Source organism: Cryptotermes secundus, unplaced genomic scaffold (assembly GCF_002891405.2).
Source record: "Cryptotermes secundus unplaced genomic scaffold, Csec_1.0 scaffold1184, whole genome shotgun sequence".
NCBI classification, from domain to species: Eukaryota; Metazoa; Arthropoda; class Insecta; order Blattodea; family Kalotermitidae; genus Cryptotermes; species Cryptotermes secundus.
This window is the reverse complement of record NW_019734331.1, coordinates 744,685-763,991: the sequence shown is the minus strand read 5'-3', so window position 1 is coordinate 763,991 and position 19,307 is coordinate 744,685. Positions and strand designations below refer to the sequence as shown.

Sequence of the window (19,307 nt, the reverse complement as noted above, 5' to 3'; positions counted from 1 at the left end):
GAGTCCTACCGAATGTGTAAGATCTAGAAAAACCGAAGTGAACGGAGAAGTTCATGGAGGTAGGCCTAGGCCCACTGGGGCTGTAGTTCCAAGGAAAAAACTGAATTATTTAAGATATGCGAACTATCAAACACTCTGTCAGGAATAAACAGCAGTGAATAACAAACAACCCATAATCTCAAGATGAAGGTAACCCACCTGCAGGCTACAAGCTACAATCTAGGGCATCGCATGTGATACATGTATGTCAGCAGTAATTAAGATTAGCCGATAAACGGGAGGCTGTAGGTGACAAGCGGTTAACGCACTGTTTATAACGTACATGACAATCGTGTGTCGTGCCCTTTAGTAACATGTGCTATTAAACTAAGTTTCATGTTTATTACGTTTCAAGTCAACTACTTAGTACAAGTACTTATTACTAAACAAGGCCGCGCCATATCTCAAGCGGTTAGTCGTTGGCTTCCCACCGCGGCGACCCGGGTTCGATCCCGGGTCTGGTCAAGTTGGATTTGTGTTGGATAAAGTGGCCCTGGGGCAGGTTTTCTCCGAGTACTTCGGTTTCCCTTGCCAATCTTAATTCCACCAATTGCTCCACAATCACCCTCACCTATCATCTGGGGCTGGTAAATAGGCCAGAAGTAGCCGCAGTACAAGGGACGTAGAACCACGCCACTAGCAATAAAAAAACACTACTAAACGATTACTACTACTACTACTAGGTTGAATACGTGCTACCCTTAAAGGTAATTGAACCTATTCTCACTCTGGAAGCTACAAAATCAATACAAAACCTCCTGTTACATAAAAAAGGTAAAGCTATCTCTGTAACAGGCCATGAAGGCCCATAAGGTTGTGAGCCGTTGTGGCTCCCACAATTTTCACAGTCGGCTCACAGGTGGCGATGAGATTGTCAGCCGTACGCCCCGGCAGCTCTTTACCCCCCAGGAAGATTCCTGGTGCTCATTTCTGTTAGAGGCTGAGTCGAACCTAGGGTCACAGTGTGGCTGGAAGGATTAGGTCAATTACAAAAAATCCAATGACCTTATCGGGAATCGAAACTGCGACCTTCTTGTAGCATAGTGCCTCAAGCAACTACGCTACCTTGTGCCTCTTGCTATATATAACAAAATTTTAAATGACTATGGGGGGNATGTGGGTAAACAGAAACAATATTAATTTTTTTGGTTCATCTAGCGACGCGGTCAGTATCTGGATCACACAAGATCCGGAATCATTTGAGATAAGGTTTAGTGACGGATTACAAACGTCAAGCTTTAGCAGATAATTTTAGAAGATCATACATTACGTTAGCTTCAATGAAGAGCATCACTGTCAGATTCAAACTGTACTGAGGGAAATACATAGGAAATTTGTATCTGGCACTGCATAAATTCCGTGCTCTTTCCCGAAGGAAACCATATTTGGAGTAATTAAGTATCATTATCGTGTTCACGGAAGCTAGTCACTCATCCGGACATGTCCAGCTCACGTACTTACATCCTATTTAAGAGGCATTTCAATATTATACTTCCATCTATGCCTAGGTCTCCGAAGTGGTCTATTATCTTCACAGATTTTTCTACCAAAACTTTGTTTACATTTCTCATCTCCCCCATAAACTATTCATGTCCCTTCTCCACGATTTGACCACTCTTACTCTGCTGGAGAAATATCAAGATTATGAAGCTCTTCATTACAAAATACATCATAAAAATTAACATGTCACGAAAAACTAGAATAAAAGGTAAATAAAGGAAAATATAGGAACTAATGATAAGTACAATGAGGGGAGAGGAAAAAGTAGGAAGAATATGAAGTAATATGAAAAAGGGAAGAAAAATAACAGAAAAAGAAAGAAATAAAACTATAAGAATAATGTAGAGGTAAAATTTTAAGGGAAGGAATTTTATGCGAAGTTTAAACTGTGCGACAGATGTAAAGGAGCTGCGATAAGGTGGAATGGCGACCGATGTGATTGGCCACACACCGTCACAATTTGTTTTCGATATATGCCGAAGCATTATTTTAAGTTGTTCCAATGGATATCTGTGATCCCACAGAAAGTAACATGTTTCCAAGGCAAACAGCACTGGCGTAATTTCAGTTCAGGATATTTTAACTGCCTTAGATAAAGTTATTGTACTCCTTATTAGAACATTCCTATTGGTTTGTTAACCCGAATAGAAAGCAAACTATCAAAGACAACGATGGGAACTGAATGGATGGTACTACTACGATTAGAATAACATATCACGAGAACAATTATAAATATTAATCCGGTCTAGAAAACTCAGATTAACGGCCGTGGGGATCCGTTACGCTGACCACGTGACACCCTCTTCACGCAAAAGTTGGTACTAACTTCGTCGACAAGCAGAGATCGCTCAGTCGATATAATTCACTTGCGGACTAAAACCACGGATTTTTTTAGTTATGAATATTAAACTAGCCGTAATCAATATATTGCCTACTTGCTAAACAGACACGCTCTTTCAGTACTTCAACATTTATTCCGAAATGAAAGACACTTCGGATATTTTAATACTTTCGTTCACACAGGAATTTCAGGCACAAATCCACATACTCTCCAAGCCGTGAACTTACATCATGTCACATGTTCTCCTGACATCAGGAAGACAAGTACAGGATGCTACAACGACGTCATGCATGATTTGCACTGTGCTATGGGATACATTAGAATTATCTCTAATTGAAATCACTGTCAATTAGCCAGACATTTGGTTCTGCTAATTAACCCTATTACTAACACAGGCTCTGTCACGCTCCAGCCGAATCTGAGTCAATACAATCCAATTCACATATCATAACCTATTTCCACAGAACCGACTTGACTCTTGTAAGTATGCTTATAAATATATCTTTCAAATGCATTTCTTTTCCTTGGCACCACAGCGCCAGTGGGCCTAGGCCTACCTCCATGAACTTCTCCGTTCACTTCGGTTTTTCTAGATCTTACACAATCGCTATAACTCCTTGGGCGGGTGATCAGCTCGTCGCAAGGCCTCTACCTGTACATAAACACAGAAAAACGCACACACACAAACTAAATATCTATGTCCTGAGTGGGATTCGAACCGACAATCCCGATTTCCAAGCGAGCGAAGACAGTACATGCCTTAGACCGCTCGGCTACCGTGACCAGCAGTGTATAAGAATAATATATAAGAATTCAGTTCGTACCTCACAGGAAACAGATCCGAACCCACGATCCCGGCTTCCGAGCGAGCGAAGACAGTACATGCATTAGACCGCTCGGCTACCGTGACCGGCCTTCAAAGGTATTTAGTTTACACAAATTCTGTAAGCGATCTTTGTCTTAATCATAACTATAACTGAGAAATACTGCTTATATGTTATTCACTACCTTTTATTCAGGAACCGATTCTCGTATGCAAATTAAGAAAGCGAGAAAGCAGGGAATAGTACTCGTGGCCTGTAGTCTACAAGCGAACTGTACCGACAAAGCGACCGCCGCTTGTCGGCGAAGTTAGTACCAAATTTGCGGATAGAGGGTGTCACGTGGTCAGCGCTACGAATCCCCACGGCCGCTATTTATTGAAATAGCTCTTTAGTTATTCCCTCCAGGCTGAGTGGACCCCGTTCCAGACCCACTACTTCTCATAAAATCTAGTAGCGCCGGGAATCGAACCCGGAACCTATGGATCTGTAGCCAGGAACCCTGAGCGCTAGATCAGAGAGACGGGCAATAGTACTCATTGCTTCAAGGAAATTGACTCAAATGTAGAGTCTTACTTAAAATCTGTAGGCAGTAAAGTTCGTTGAAACATATGCATTCGTTCATACTTACGTACATGAGACGAGTCTATATATCTCCGTTGCCCTCTTAGGTTGCGAACACAGTTAACCGAAAAATATTTTAATTTGGGGACATCAAACTCAATCAATGAAAAAATATGAATTACATTTAAAAACATTACACTTTACATCCATATAGATAAAGTTAAAAAAGAAGGTGAAGCTATCCCTGTAACAGGCAGTGAAGGTCCACATGATGTGAGGCGTTGAGCCTCCCACATTTTCTAAACAATAGGCTCACAGATGGCGGTAAGGTTGTCAGCTTTACGCGCCGGTCACCCTTTACCCCCCAGAGAGATTCCTGTTGTTCATTTCTGTTAGAGGCTGATTAGATTCCAGGGCCATAGTGCGGTTGGAAGGATTAGATAAATTGAAAAATCCAATGACCTCATCAGGAATTGAACCCGCGACCTTCCGGCTTATAACATAGTGCCTCAACCAACTACGCTACCACATATACAACTATATGTAGGTACATTTATGTAAATAATATTTTGTTTTATCTTATTTCTGAAACCCTTCTCGGCGTGTAAAAACACATATATTACACAACACTAACAAGTACTGGAACCAGCAATTATAACGTACCATTCACTCATTCATTCATTAATTGTTCTACAGCCCTTCGTTAGGCCCTGGACTCTTCTTCAGTTTCGTAATCTTTTTGCACACAGACGGGTAGGACTCCTTGGACGAGTGACCAGCACGTCACAAGGCCGCTACCTACACACAGGACAACATAGGATAAACGCACACACTATGCCTTGCGTGGTATACGAACCCATGATCGACATAAAATACCATTCTCCTGAATATTTCTTGTGGCTGATGTCCATGTTCGGACCTCTAACGATACTTCCTTCAGTTAAGCAGCAGGGTAAGAAAGCTTCAGGCCGTCTTCTCCATTTTTTGTAAATTCTGTCCTTTACACTTGTAGGTCACAGTAAATGAATTTGTAACAGTAAACTGTAATTTACGCTAATATATATATATAAAACCGCCGAAAAATCTATTCGAACATGCCTATTAACTAAGTCTGCTTCTGTCTTCTAATCATACGATCAATGTACCTCAAACCGTCACGTCCAACTGACAATAATACGGTTCCGATAAAATCAGATTTAAAGCAAAACCAAAACCCTTGTGAAATTTGCTCCTTCTTTCAGCATTATACGATATATCACAGTTTTAATATTGACAATGGGTTCATGAGTGAGTGTGATTGGTATGCCTATAGATAGGCACTGAGATGACCTCGGGCGTCCAAACGAGTTTTCGAAAAAATTACATTGACAGGTGTCAATGGATGTCATTGTCACAAAGTAAATGGATAAGTGACATGAAGAAATTCAAAATATTTCGGAATTTTAATATCAGACGCCTGGTAGTTTGGTTCATAAGTACAAATTCAGTTAAGATTCAGAATAGCCTGTTAAGGAGAATAGAACTATTATTTTATGAAAATTATTTATTTATAATCCGGCCGCACCATATCTCAAGCGGTTAGTCGTTGGTTTCCCATCGCGGCGGTACTGGTTCGATCCCGGGGTCTGGTCAAGTGGGATTTGTGGTGGACAAAGTGGCGCTGGGGCGGGTTTTCTCCGAGTACTTCCGTTTCCCTTGCCAATCTTCATTCCAACAAATTCTCCATCATCATAATCACAAGAAGCAGGCTACAATAGGCCAATCAGTGGACATATATCATACAACATGTTTCCGTATAAAAAGCAATTTATTATCGTCCCCTTTTCTTCTCAGAACATGTTTCGGCCGTACACGGCCATCATCAGGTGCCTCTAATTCGCTAAAAATATTGCACTGTATGGTATGTCCAACTTCTCATATCACATGTGAATGAGATATCTCTTGACTTAAAATAAATGGAACTTAATTAAAATCAATAAAAATAAGTTAACATATCATTAAAATTTCAATATTTTGCTCCGGATCATCGTCAATTCATCCACGTGACACTGTCTGAAGTCTCAATGTTTGAATTTATTTGCGCAGCGGCATGGGTGTCTGTGTGTTATTGTGTAGTCCCCAAGTGTGTTGGTGTAGTTATCATATATGTCCCTTCGACTGTAGGTTCTCCACCTTGCCTGTGTAGTACGGTCGTTTATCGTTCTGTGCATGTACACCTTATGAATGTTGTATTTTTTTCCCCCATTGGCGCTACAGCCCTCATTTGGGCCTAGGCCTACCTCCATGAAACTCTCCGTTTCTCTTCGGTTTTTCTAGATCTTAGAGACATATGGTAGGACTCCTTGGGCGGGTGATCAGCTCGTCGCGAGGCCTCTACCTGTACACAAACACAGAAAAACGCACACAAACATCCATGCCGGCTACCGTGACCGGCTGAACGTTGTGTTATTTGTATGATTTATGAATCGAATAAGGTTCAGTTTGATGATGCAATGAGTGACAGAGTGTTAAATAAATTATGTTTTAGTAATTTTTCAGTTATCTACAGAAGTCATGTTTATGTGTGTAGGCTTTTGGTAAGTGTTCTGTTTGCTGACGCACTCAGCTGATTAACAACTAGAATATGATGACGTTTTATGACAATGCTAAACAAGCCATCTGCTTTGCAAAATGTAATGTCGTCACTGAAAGTACTTTGTCTAAATTTACGCCCTTATTTATTTTCTGTAACACGGTCATGTGATGTTACACTATTCCTTCCGCAAGAATATTCAAGTTACGCTTTCCTAAAATTGTATCAAAGGCCTCTAGTTTAATCCAAGATAATGATATCCGCAAACAAAATCAAATAAATATATGTAAACTTTGTTGGATTTAATGAAACGACAGCGATAACTGTGAAGATTGAGGTCTTCTGGTATACAATGCCGTGTAGTCCAGTGAATGCCTGATATTTCGGAGGAATATATTACTTCCGAGTAAGCTAAGCAAGGCTCGCCGCCTACTTCTTCTGGTTTATCGCTTTGTTTACTCTTCAATCCTGAAGATGGAGGCGATATGTTCCTCCGAAACAACTGGCTTTCTCCGAAATATACGACGTTATTACCAAGAATATAGTACTCTTTATGCAATTTTTGTTTCTTTCAAAATTTCCTTAGAATTTTTAGAATTTACGTAGAAGACACGTGAGTGGATTTATTTAGTTCATAGCCTAATGGATGACAACATTCCCAAAGCTGAAAAGCTAAATTAAATTTCACAAAACTCAGGGCCCAAAACGGGAAAGAATATAAAATTGTTAGGTATTGTTATTGTTACTGTTAGTGTAACTTTTCATAATTTAAAATTTATTCTCCTGCTGAAATGTAGCCTAAAATTTGGGCTGTATCCATGAACTTCAAAGTTCAGATTCGTCACCGCCGTTTGTTCGATCACCTAGCATCATGTCCAATACGAAATAATTGTCTTCATCAGAGCGAGAAAATAACTTACCGTAGGCTACTCTCTTCTGAGATGCGATGTCGAGTGTTCTGATATACATTTACCAACGTTTCGAAAGAAAGCGCTACTCCATCTTCATCTACCCTTAAGGTGGAGGGAGCATTTTCCTCCGAAATTTCGACAAACGTCTACCGAACTATGTGCTATCGCATTCCATGAGACAGCAATCTTCAGTTACTGCTATGAGAACCTAGATTCTCATATAAGCTAAATACTTTCTGTATATATTTCACTGTCAGACGAAAGGAAAATATTAGTCTAAACAGGATTAGCTAATTTCATAAATACTATACTGTCTCTCTAATGGTTGTGTCCTAAGGAATTCCATTAGTGACTGCTATGTCTAAAGGACATCTGCAATTCGCGCCTCAGTTGTCCTGCTATTCTTCATCTACGACGGAAATTATCTCATTACTTGAAACTCTATGCTCATTCAGATTTCTCGAATTCCATGCTGAACTCCCTTGAAAGCTTCCAAGCAAAATACTTATAAACGTTATTAACGACATAAAATATCAAGGTAAAAAACTGAGGGACTCTCTTCTTAATGAAGAAAGCAGTCTTCTGGGATGTGGCACCGTGTAGATGTGGTGTTAACCGACATTTCGGAGGAACTTATCGCTTCCATCTTCAGGGTAGAAGGAAAAATAAGGAAATCCGTAAGCGAAGAGACCGTGAGAACCGGTACCGGTTCCTCCGAAACGTCGGTTAACACCACATCTACATGGTGTCACATCCCGGAAGACTGCTTTCTTCATAGTCACCGCCGTGTAAACCTCAAATGTCTTCTTAATGTTCCACAATGTTCTGCTAGTTCGAAATGCAGGCTTACAAGCGAATACTACTTATTAAAAGGTTCTCTTCCACAAATATTTAAATTAGAAAGGATGTGTTATAGGGTAATATGCATACAGTTCCATAGAGTACTAGAGTTAGAAGAGTTCACTGATATTTTTACAATATTATTGCATAATAAAAATAATTTGAGGCAACGATTCGGTGAACACATTCCCACGAAGCGTCCGTACGCAACAGAAAAACGTCTATTCCTATGTAACGGATCAATAAACACGCCTCCTTAACAGTAGAAGCTGTGTTTTCTGTGTGGTCCATGCAAAATGGTTATAAAGAAATTTTCAGCAGTATAGAACAGTAGTCGAGAGTGCACAGTCGAGCTTCGAGACGCCAGCCTGCCAGCAGCAGAATTGAATTGAGTCAAGTCTTCGGAAATGACAGTTGCAGAATAATGGTAAGGAAGGAATCAGGCTGTGCAAAAAAGACTTCATGTGTGATATGGAGTGACAGTGAGACTGTTATAAATCTGTTGCCATGATACGACTAATGAAGACTGGCAATCCCAGTGCGGGTGTAACGATAAGTTGCAAAGTGTATAAATCAGNTTTTATTAGTTATCTTAAAAACCAGGACGATGCATAAAGTCCAAAAACCCAATATATCAGTGAGTTATACACCATCGTCAGAATCCTATAATAACTACTTGTATAAATAAAATATAGCGCTGTATTAGCCGTAATCTTGAGTTGTGTGAATGCATAAGATGCAATAAATCCAATCATCCAATCCGAAACCCGTCTTATAAGTCACCTCTCGCCGTGACAATAACAAATGTTACAAGAAGCTATACTGGTCATGACATAGATCAAGCGGTTAGTCGCCAAATTTCCACCGATGCGGTCCGCGTTGAAGTCCAGATCAGGTCACGTGGGATTTGTGGTAGACAAAGAGGCGTTGTGGCAGTTTTCTCCGAGTACTTCGGTTTCCCCCGCCGATTCTCATTGTACCAACTGCTCTGAACTCAGTGCTCATTCTGTCATCGACGCTATATGGCCTTGAAGCACACTGACTGCATGGTTTATATATAGGACTGGCTGTTATTGCTTGTCGGCGAAGTTAGTGCCAAATTTTACGGATAGAGCGTGTCGCGCGGTCAGCGCAACGGATCCCCATGGAAGTGAATCTCGTTTTTTTTTTGTAAACCGAACTACTATTTTATTGAAATAGCTCCTCAATTATCCTCACGAGGCTGAGTGGACCACTTTCCAGACACACTACTTCCCATAAAATCTGGTAGCGACGGGAAACGAAGCCGGACCTCTGGATCTATAGCCAGAAACTCTGACCATTAGACCACATAGGCGTGAAATCTATGTTCAATACAAAACGAACTGCTTCAAAGTGCGTTAGCGCAAAAATTCATTTTTGGGAAAGAGCAATAAAAGGATGGCGATAAAGAGTCGCTAGTTTCATAGCCGAAGTTTCGATAAGAGGTCACCCATGCAGAGATGTCATCTCTCTCGCGTTTCGTGTAAATACGATACATCACTGTCAGAAGCTCAGTCTGTTCCCTCCCTCCTTAATGGGCCGACGTGTTTAAATAAACGTTCACTCGAGGACGCTTTACGAAGCGCACCACTTGTGACGGTTTCCTATTACCTTTATATAGTCTCTCAGCCATCCATTCTGCAGCGCAGACACATCCTTTAGAAACTGTATACTGTAGTATTCGTCCAAATGATTTGTTGTGACGTCTCCATCTGTTGGACTACTTTTAAACTAATCAACTGCTACCACCATCCAGTCACCAGATTTTATTTTTAAAACTTAATGTTACCACATGACTCAGAAGAGGAACAAGCATGACAAATGACATCCCTTAGACACAATCCCCTGTCGAGATGGGTTAAATTCAGCTGAGTGAAAATTATCTGAGTAACTAATCTGGAGTCGGATCTACAGAATCTTCCTCGTAGAGCCAAACCGCTTGACTCTAGTACAGCTGGCGCATCAGCCGTCATCTCCAGAATAAACTGAATCTAGATTGGCCGTTAATATACCTCGCATTACAAACACGGGCATGTATTTCTTGCAACAGAGTTAGTGGATAAACAATTAGGAATGATTGTGAGGATCGAAACATGTAGTTATCAATTTTTGTCTCATATTTTGGAAGCTGTATATATCCACCTGACATAAATTGTCTTTATACAACATAGGCCTAGAGAGGCTAAAATGTAAATCCGGATTGTGCTTATGTAGAAGTTATTAGATGTATTTTTTCGATCTGAAAACATCTTAATTCGCAGTTACTCCAAAGAAGGACGGAGGCAGTGGAGATTGAAGCCAAAGGAGTGACAGGAAATATGCATATTTACATCAGTCTCTCTCTCTCCCTTCCTTTCTACCTTCCGCCGGTGTCAGTTTATTCCTGTGGTATCTTACATCCCTTTTTCCTTCTTTATTTTTCCTGTTTACTTCATTTCCTTCGCCTGTTTCTTTCCGTCTTTCTTCCTTTCTTTTTCCTGCTTATATTGTAAAAGGTAGGTAAAGTTATCCCCGTAACAGGCGGCGACAGCCCATAGGGTTGTGAGACGTTGAGGCTCCCACATTTTCTAGACAATCAGCTCACAGATGGCGGTAAGGTTGTCAGCTTTACGTGCCGGCCGCCCTTTATCCCCCAGGAAAATTCCTGGTACTCATTTCTGTTAGAGACCGAGTCGACCCCAGGACCATAGTGCGGCTCGAAGGATTAGGTAAGTTGAAAAAAATCCACCTCATCGGGAATCGAACCCGCGACCTTCCGGCTTGTAGCATAGCGCCTCAATCAACTACGCTACCGCGTGTCCCCTTACTCATATTCCTGATTTATTTGTTTCCCTTCACTTCCATTTCAGTTTCTTCTGTGTCCGTTGACAGATGTATTACGGTGCGAATGAGTTTAGTGAAACATTTCAGGTTTCCAGAAACAGCAGTAGGCACACGGAAACTGCAAGTCCGTCGTGCGGTGAAGGAGCAGAAGATTAACTGATGTTCCTCGAAGGCTTCTTTGTTGGAAAGACAAGTGACGCAGTATGCAAGCTCTGATAATGAGGTGGAATATAATTATACTTGTTAATTAAGTCTACCAACGCTGACAATGGCTCGAGGAAAGAAAAGTTATAATGAGTTGTGTCATTGATTGGGAGAGACAGCAGAGAGTGGACGTTCTCCACCGTGGTACTGAGCTGAGGTTTTAGTAATCAAATAGCTACTCCCATTATAGCGCATGGTAAACAATTGAATTCAACTTGTTTTGTATTTCTTATGACATTTCAATATATGACAAACCTCTCAGAGTACGTTCCGTGTAACGTAGACTGAATACATGTGGCTAATGACAGGATCCAGTGCCAGGCTGTTGAAATGAATTTTCGGGTTTCATACACGCCTGGCTCTAATCAGTCGAACGTCTGATTTCAAGAAGGATATGATTCAGGAAGGTAATTAGCGCCTTCCTTAGTGTTTTCGTTACTTATTAGGTAACAGATCCTTCATCATGAACGTAGATGCTGCGAAAGCTGGGTTTCTTTCAAGCTACATACGCAGTGCGGTAGAAAAATTGCACGAATAAACGCGTTGTCGGTTGTGTTCTTTAATTACATCGATACAGACTAACCAAAGTATACAAAACAGGCTCAGGGGTCGGTATACTGATTTAATTATTACTACAATGTAAAAGAATAAAAAAAAATGAAATAGTTGATGTTGAATTTCTAGTTGCACGGATCCCTTCTCTAGATTAATTAAAACGGAGTTTTGTTTGCATGTAGTACGTGACTATGAATTGTATCCACTCTCTTCCTCCCTTACGGCATTTTCTCTGCTTACGTGCAACATACGAGAGCAATGTTTTAAGCACGATGCCAAGCTATCTCTAAGGAATTGAGACATATTTTTATAACAGTCGTTATATCAATTAACTTAATGGTGTTACAGTTAACTAATGTGAAATTCTTTGCTTGATTTTAGAATTTATAATATCTCTTCCATCTTTAAAACTTCCATATTTTAGGAAGATTGTGTCAACGAATTATGATAATGACCTGCCAGCAAACATGATGCTTCTATGTAAGATTTAAGGTATTCACGGCGGTGACTATGAAGAAAGCAGTTTTCTGGGATGTGGCACCGTGTAGATGTGATGTTAACCGACGTTTCGGAGGAACGTATCGCCTCCATCTTCAGGGTAGAAGAAAAATAAGAAAATCCGCAAGCGAAGAGACCGTGAGAACCGGCACCCTGAAGATGGAGACGATACGTTCCTCCGAAACGTCGGTTAACACCACATCTACACGGTGCCACATACCAGAAAACTGCTTTCTTCAAGTTCTATTTTAATTAAAAATAATCATAAAAATGGGTAATGCATTTTAACTAATAAAAATATCATTTGATATTTTAATATTGTATTAAATATGAGTATAAAGGAATTTCAGTGATATGTAAATGACCAACATACAATACACGTATTGGCCAAGGTAGGGGAAAGTGCAGATAAGTAAAAATACAAGTACCGTACTTGACCATGGCCGAAAGGTTGAATCATGTTGTAAACTTGTAACGTCCAGTACATGAATACACGGTGTTGGCGGAAACCAAAATAACAAATAAAGACACCCAAAATTCACACCGGGAGATATGATGGTTAATAATACTCGTATTATATTTTTGAGCATCCTGATGCATTGCTGTATCACTCACTCATTCATTTCAGTTTTTAATGAAACTTGAAAATGTTCACAATCTCTCTTTAATTTAAATGAACATTAAAATAATATCAATTGCTACATGTTTCGGCCTTACATAGCCTTCTTCAGGCAACTGTTCACTTTTTGAAATCTATACACTACACCAGATCTTAAGCTAATATATTTCCATGATATTGAATTATCGTTGTTCACACTAAAACGTGTTTGTCTGAGAACGAAATTCTCCGTTCCGCGTTATTTTCCTTTTGCTACGTCAGTGTTTGTGGCCCCTTCGTCTGTATGTTCTCATTAGCTGGGCGTATGTCCCTTATTAATAAATAAATATTCTAAGTAAATTATTTTAAGAATGATATGGTCATCTACATTTAAATATTATAACATTATTTATAATAAAAATATTATTCACTCAAAACGGAACTACATGATTTAAGAAAAAATATTACTTACTTACGTACTTACTCATGGAGCTGAGACCTTCTGGAGGAGCCGACAAGTTTTCAGCTACTCAAGAATTTCCCAGCATTTTATGGAACCAGAAGGTTCATTACCGTGTTCACGAGAGCCCTCCACTGGTCCCTATCCTGAGTCAGATCAATCCAATTCATAACATCCCATTTTATTTCTCTAATATCCACTTTAATATTGTACACCCACCTACGCCTTGGTCTTCCCAGTGGTCTCTTTCCTTCCGGCTTTCCCACCAATATCCTATATGAATTCCTCGTCTCCCTCATTTGTGCTACATGCCCTGCCCACCTCATCCTCCTTGACTTGATCACTCTAATTATACTTGGAGAAGAGTACAAGTTTTTTTTATTATTGCTAGTGGGATGGGACTAAGTCCCTTGTACTGCGGTCAGTTCTGGCCTATTGTACCAGCCCCACATGATAGGTGAGGGTGATGGTGGAGCAAATGGTGGAATGAAGATTGGCAGGGGAAACCGAAGTACTCGGAGAAAACCTGCTCCAGCGCCACTTTGTCCACAACAAATCCCACTTGACGAGACCGGAGATCGAACCCGGGCCGCCGCGGTGGGAAGACGGCGACTAACCGCTTGAGCTATGACGCGGCCCAAAAGTACAAGTTATGAAGCTCCTTACTATGCAGTTTTCTCCAGCCTCCTGTCACTCCATCTCTCTTTGGTCGAAATATTCTCCTCAACACCCTGTTCTCAAACACCCTCAGTATATGAAAAATTATTACATAATATTTTTCGAAAATTTTCTGATAAAAATACACGATATCAAATCAAATGTTTGGAGTACTTGAACTGTTATTCTCACGAATGGTTACATTTTCTGTTATATTTTATTCGCTCAGCCGGAATGTACATTTGTATTACTTTCAGTTCAACCGTCCTCTTCTCCTTCCTTTAGGCTATGACATCTGTGTGATATACACGTCACATCCATATTTCCTTCGATACAAAGACGTCTATAGACGTGTAACTCGAGATGTAAGCATTGAAGAGTATGAAACAAATCCGTTCTGTCCCTTACCTCTTATATAAATCCTGGAAGATGAGAGACAAAACTTTAACTAAAGGTTTCTCAAGAAAATATAACTTTTCTTCCTCTTTTCGCCTTTATAGTTTTGTTATGATTTTCCCACAAGAGTGTGACTTATATGTAAATATATCTTTCCTATATTCTCGACGAAAACAAACAGAAGAAACAATATTCAGAGTCAGGCGAAAAAAAGTTTTTGTTTCTCATGTTGATTAAAGATATGGAGGAGGGAGCGAAAACGAGGGATTGATTGTTTGTTCCTTGAAGACCAGCTGCTGTACTTTCAATTTGTTTTCAATCTTTTTCTCACAAATTCCTTTTCAATTTACCTTCATTCATAGCAATGTCACGTAGAAAACTGAACAACATTTTTCTATACAAACTTCATAGAGATAAAACGCAAAATATTACAAAAGTTGTGTGAAAGATATAATCTTATCGCTTGTGACCCCAATTTTATATCAGTGAAAAATGTGCAAGTTCTGTAGTTATATTTAATTTCTGAAATTTATTATTATTGGAAACTGTGTTGCGAAACAAGTAGAAAGGAAAGAGAAGACTGGACATTCTTTGTCACTTCGCTGTTGTCTTCCGGCACTACCAAGAATAGTTTGTGTCGCTACCAAGCATACACTCTCAGGTGTCGACTTTTACCTTCAATTCTCCGACATAATTCCATGGCTTGATGCTTAGTTACAAAGACAGTCTTGCTTTTCATCGATTCCATACAGGGAATTTGGGATGATATTGTCTCACGTTTCCTAGACAACGCGACAGGAAAATTACGTGAGTTTCGGATTTGGACGAATATTTATTGGACGATCACGCTTGACACTCAAAAATATAATTATTCGCACTTATAGCGTCTTCGGACGTTTCCTCTTCAGTGTTATGCACTCTCACACCGCTAATCTCGGTGAAGTGTCTTGTCCTCTGTTCGGAGCTCAACTGTCCTTAGCTCTCGTCGGATACGAACTAACTGGTCACTTGTCGGGTATGAACTGTTACACCCTACACTCGGGCCGAATAGGGAACATCTTGTCGAAGGGTTTAGTTTCGATCGCTGCTATGCAACGAATCTGTTGTTGCTGCCGGAATATATTTCGTTAGAAATAGCGGTGGAAACCCCACTGTTAGACTTTCATCTCCGGGCAACGATTTCCTAGGAATTGCTAGCCGTTCACCAGTTATGGACGTACGTGTATTATCGTCTGGCCTTCCTGGCGACACGTCACAATATGTTCATTAACTAACAGGATATGAGGGTGTTTGAAAACGGAGTGCTGAGACAAATGTCTGGATCTAAGAGGGAGGAAATGGTAGTAGGCTGGAGGGAACTGCATCACGAGGAGATTTATTATTTGTACTCCTAGCTAAATGTTATTAGTATGATCAAATCAAGGAGAGTGAAACGAAGGAGGATGTTACACGAGTGGGAGGGAATGAAAGTTTGATAGGGAAAAATAAAGGAAGAGGACCACATGGTAGATGAAAGCGTAAATGGAAAGGTAACATTGAAATGGATCTTAAAGAAACAGAATAGAAGGTTGTGTACAAGATTAATCCGCCTAAAAATAGAGAAAAGTGGCAGGCTCTATTGAACATGATAATAAAACTTCTGGATCCATAAAATGCTAGGAATTTGACTAGGTGAGCAGTACTCGCGCTTCAAGGACTCTGTCCCGTGGGGTTACTTAGTTGTCCTTTGTAACAGAGCGAGTTAGCTCGAACGGCCTACTTTCCGGAGGTTACCATTTCAAATCTGGACTGCAACACCCACAATCCTGACGGAGGATTTTCATGATTTCCTTCCATACAAAAGCTGGAACTGGTTTTAAAAGTAGGCCACGACCGCTTCTCTCCACAGCCATTCCATTTTATTACTCATTATCAACCATTCCTTAAATGCAATACAGCCCGAATTATTGATAGCTTCATTAAATAAACTACAAAAAATAAATTAGAACTTTTTACATATATCGTAGTTTTATTCGGGAGGATATTCCGAAAATTGAAAAGAGATACCGGCTATTATAAAAATGTTCCTGCTTTTGCTTTATCGTTTCAAGTTATCAGCATTCATACAAGATAGGGGATAATTTGTGCACGTAGCATGCATCATGTAGATGTGAAAAATATATATAAAATTTCAGGCGGATGAAGGTCACTTGGGTGACACAACATAGGTGGGATGATAATATTGAAAAGAATCTAAACTAAATAGGGTGTGATTATGTGAATTGGATTTTTTCTGGATCAGGATAGAAACAAGTAGGTTCTTCTTTAGAAAACGGTAATGATCTCGGGATCCTAAGAAGGGAAATTTCTTCACTAGCTGAGTGGCTATTGCCTTCTCAAGGCCAACACTGATCGAGGGATATACTAATTGAATAATGATTGGGGCGAGGGGGTGATGATTGGTCTAGATGTTAGGGGACGGTCACAGATCGTCGTTTTTATGATGATGATGACAAAGACGAATTAGGATGCGATAATGATGTCGACATTCAAATTCGCTCATGCAGTGTGGGTATCAATTGTGCATCATAGAATTCATGGTGATACGTGCAGGGAGAATTTTCTTTTGAAAATGAGGTGGGCCGGTGTCATTGAATTCCTCGGCATAGAACTAGTCACGTGACAGTCGTAGTCACGACAAGAATTGATGGTTATGGACAGATATCGACATAGCAGACCTATCCATCATCGTCATGCAGTGGGCACACAAAGGACAAGTCAAAACCTACGTTACCTCCACTGCAGAATACCTTTTGTGAGGAAGGATTATGAAACAAAATTCATGTCCCATAATCTGTTCAGACACGTCTCATTTTAAATGCAGAAGCTATAACTTTGAAATGGAGCACACGGTAGCGTAGATGGTTGAGGCACTACGCTACAAGCGGGTTCCATTCCCAATGAGGTCACTAGATTTTTCGATTCACATAATCCTTCCAGCCGCATTAAGGACCTGGGGTCACTCAGCCTCTAACATACTGAGTACCAGAACTTTCCTGGGGACACATGGCGGCCGGTGTGGAAGGCTGAAATCCTCACCGCCATCTGTGAACCGACTGTCTAGAAAATATGACAGCCTTGACGTCTCTTAACCTTAAGGGCCTTCACGGCCTGTTACAGGGATAGCTTTACCTTATACTCGTAACATTGACAAAATGACATAACTGGCCGTACTAAATTAGCAGAGCATGGCTTGTGCTGTACAGGAGTTTGAGGGACGCACTGGAAAATTAGGTAGTCCGAACGGAATGTCATCAGGTTATGTTGCGAAACACAAAAAGCAGATACCAGAAAACACGGCGGTAACAAATATTACGAAAATAAATGGCCCTTAAACAAGAATTAGTTACTAACACCCAGTTACGTATAAGAAATAACTATTACGAAATACGGAATTGAGAAAAATACATTACCCATCTGCTGAAGACACAACCGGACAAATTAGAGAAGCAAAGTGTCCATGTTAGATCGGTGCAAGGCACTGAACTACACGTTTACCCTAATAACGTGTAAAGCCTATGCACAGAGAAAACAGGAAAGTGTAGTTACCACAACTATGGAAATATCCTGTTGCATGTCTTCCAAAATTTCAGGGTTTTGGATATATGAAATTCATAGTTTATAAAACCCGATAGTTCATCATGCTTTAAACTAAACCTGCTTCAAATTCTCCCTGAACCTCCAACAAAATATAGGCATACTTGCAATTCATTTCTTTGAAGTTAATTATATGGGTAACCGGGACAGCTCAGTCGGTGTAGTATCGGACTAGGGGCTTGGATTCCCGCAGGGACTAGATTTTCTCTGCTCCACAGCGTCAAGACCGGATCTGGGGCCCATCAAGTCTCCTATCCAAAGGCACCAGGAGTTCCTTCCGAGGGTAAAGTGGTCGGAGAGTGAAGCTGACCACTTACCTCAATCTAATGCAGAGGTTAATAGTAGTGCAGCTATTTCTCGACTCCTACACTCGTCTTCATGGCGTGATGCTTAATTAATTAAGTATAGGGACAATTTTACTTTTTTTCTTAAGTGTCGTATTATCCCCATACTTAGGCCTACACCTCAACGTAAAAAGTCGTACATGTGACACAACTAATTTGCAGACAATCTTCGTACAGAGGTATATGATTTACCCACCCCTGGTTACAAGATAGAAAACTTAACACTTGTGTGCCTTTAAAATAATACAATGGGATTAAGTAAATGAGGTTGTTAACTCCATTCATATTACGTATGATTTCTAAAGCATGAATGTCCGTGTCCTTCTATCATGTTATGTTTGTATGACTGCAAATGTCTTAGGTATCACCACATGTACGAATAGACGTACAATAAAACAAACACAATTAATAATTACTCATCTTTATCAAAAAAGAAAGTACACATAGCAAGAACTCTAATTGTCACACTATTTAGGTTAAGCGTCATGTCATTTCAGTTCTGCTATAATTGGCGCGTTCATAAATTGATGTTAAAACTGTTTACTAATTAGCTCCAACGTTACTACTGGATATAAAGACTGTGTGTACAAACCTTTCTCTGTATGGACTGATATTAGTTACACAATAAAGCCAGTGGACAGCTTATAATCATTTTTCATTTCACATAATGTGGTCATTTGTCTTTATTGAACTAATAACTTTGGCTTTACTCAGTTAACATGAGCCACTGGAAGAGGCACAGTGGCCCAGTGATGGAACCTGGTTGCCTTCGATGCAACATTTATTAAATTAACAGACATTATTGTAAAATATGAGTCGATCACAGTGGCCGCGTGTCTAAGGTATGAACTATCTTGGCCTGTTCGAACGCTGGGATCCTGTGTTCGAATCTCACTCAAGGATTACTGTGTGAATTTATGTGATTCTGCTGCCCTGTGTGCAGGGCCTTGCAGGGCCTGTGTGCCTTGCGACGGGCTGATCCCCCGTCCAAGGAGTCATACCGACTCTGTATAGGATTAAGTAACTG

General features: G+C 40.2%; 1 long non-coding RNA gene across 1 annotated transcript in view; it reads right to left on the bottom strand.

Annotated features, from left to right (window-relative positions):
- LOC111868693 overlaps positions 1-19,307 on the bottom strand; it is a 391,614-nt gene that overhangs the window by 342,939 nt on the left and 29,368 nt on the right. The gene's annotated exons all lie outside the window — the stretch shown is intronic.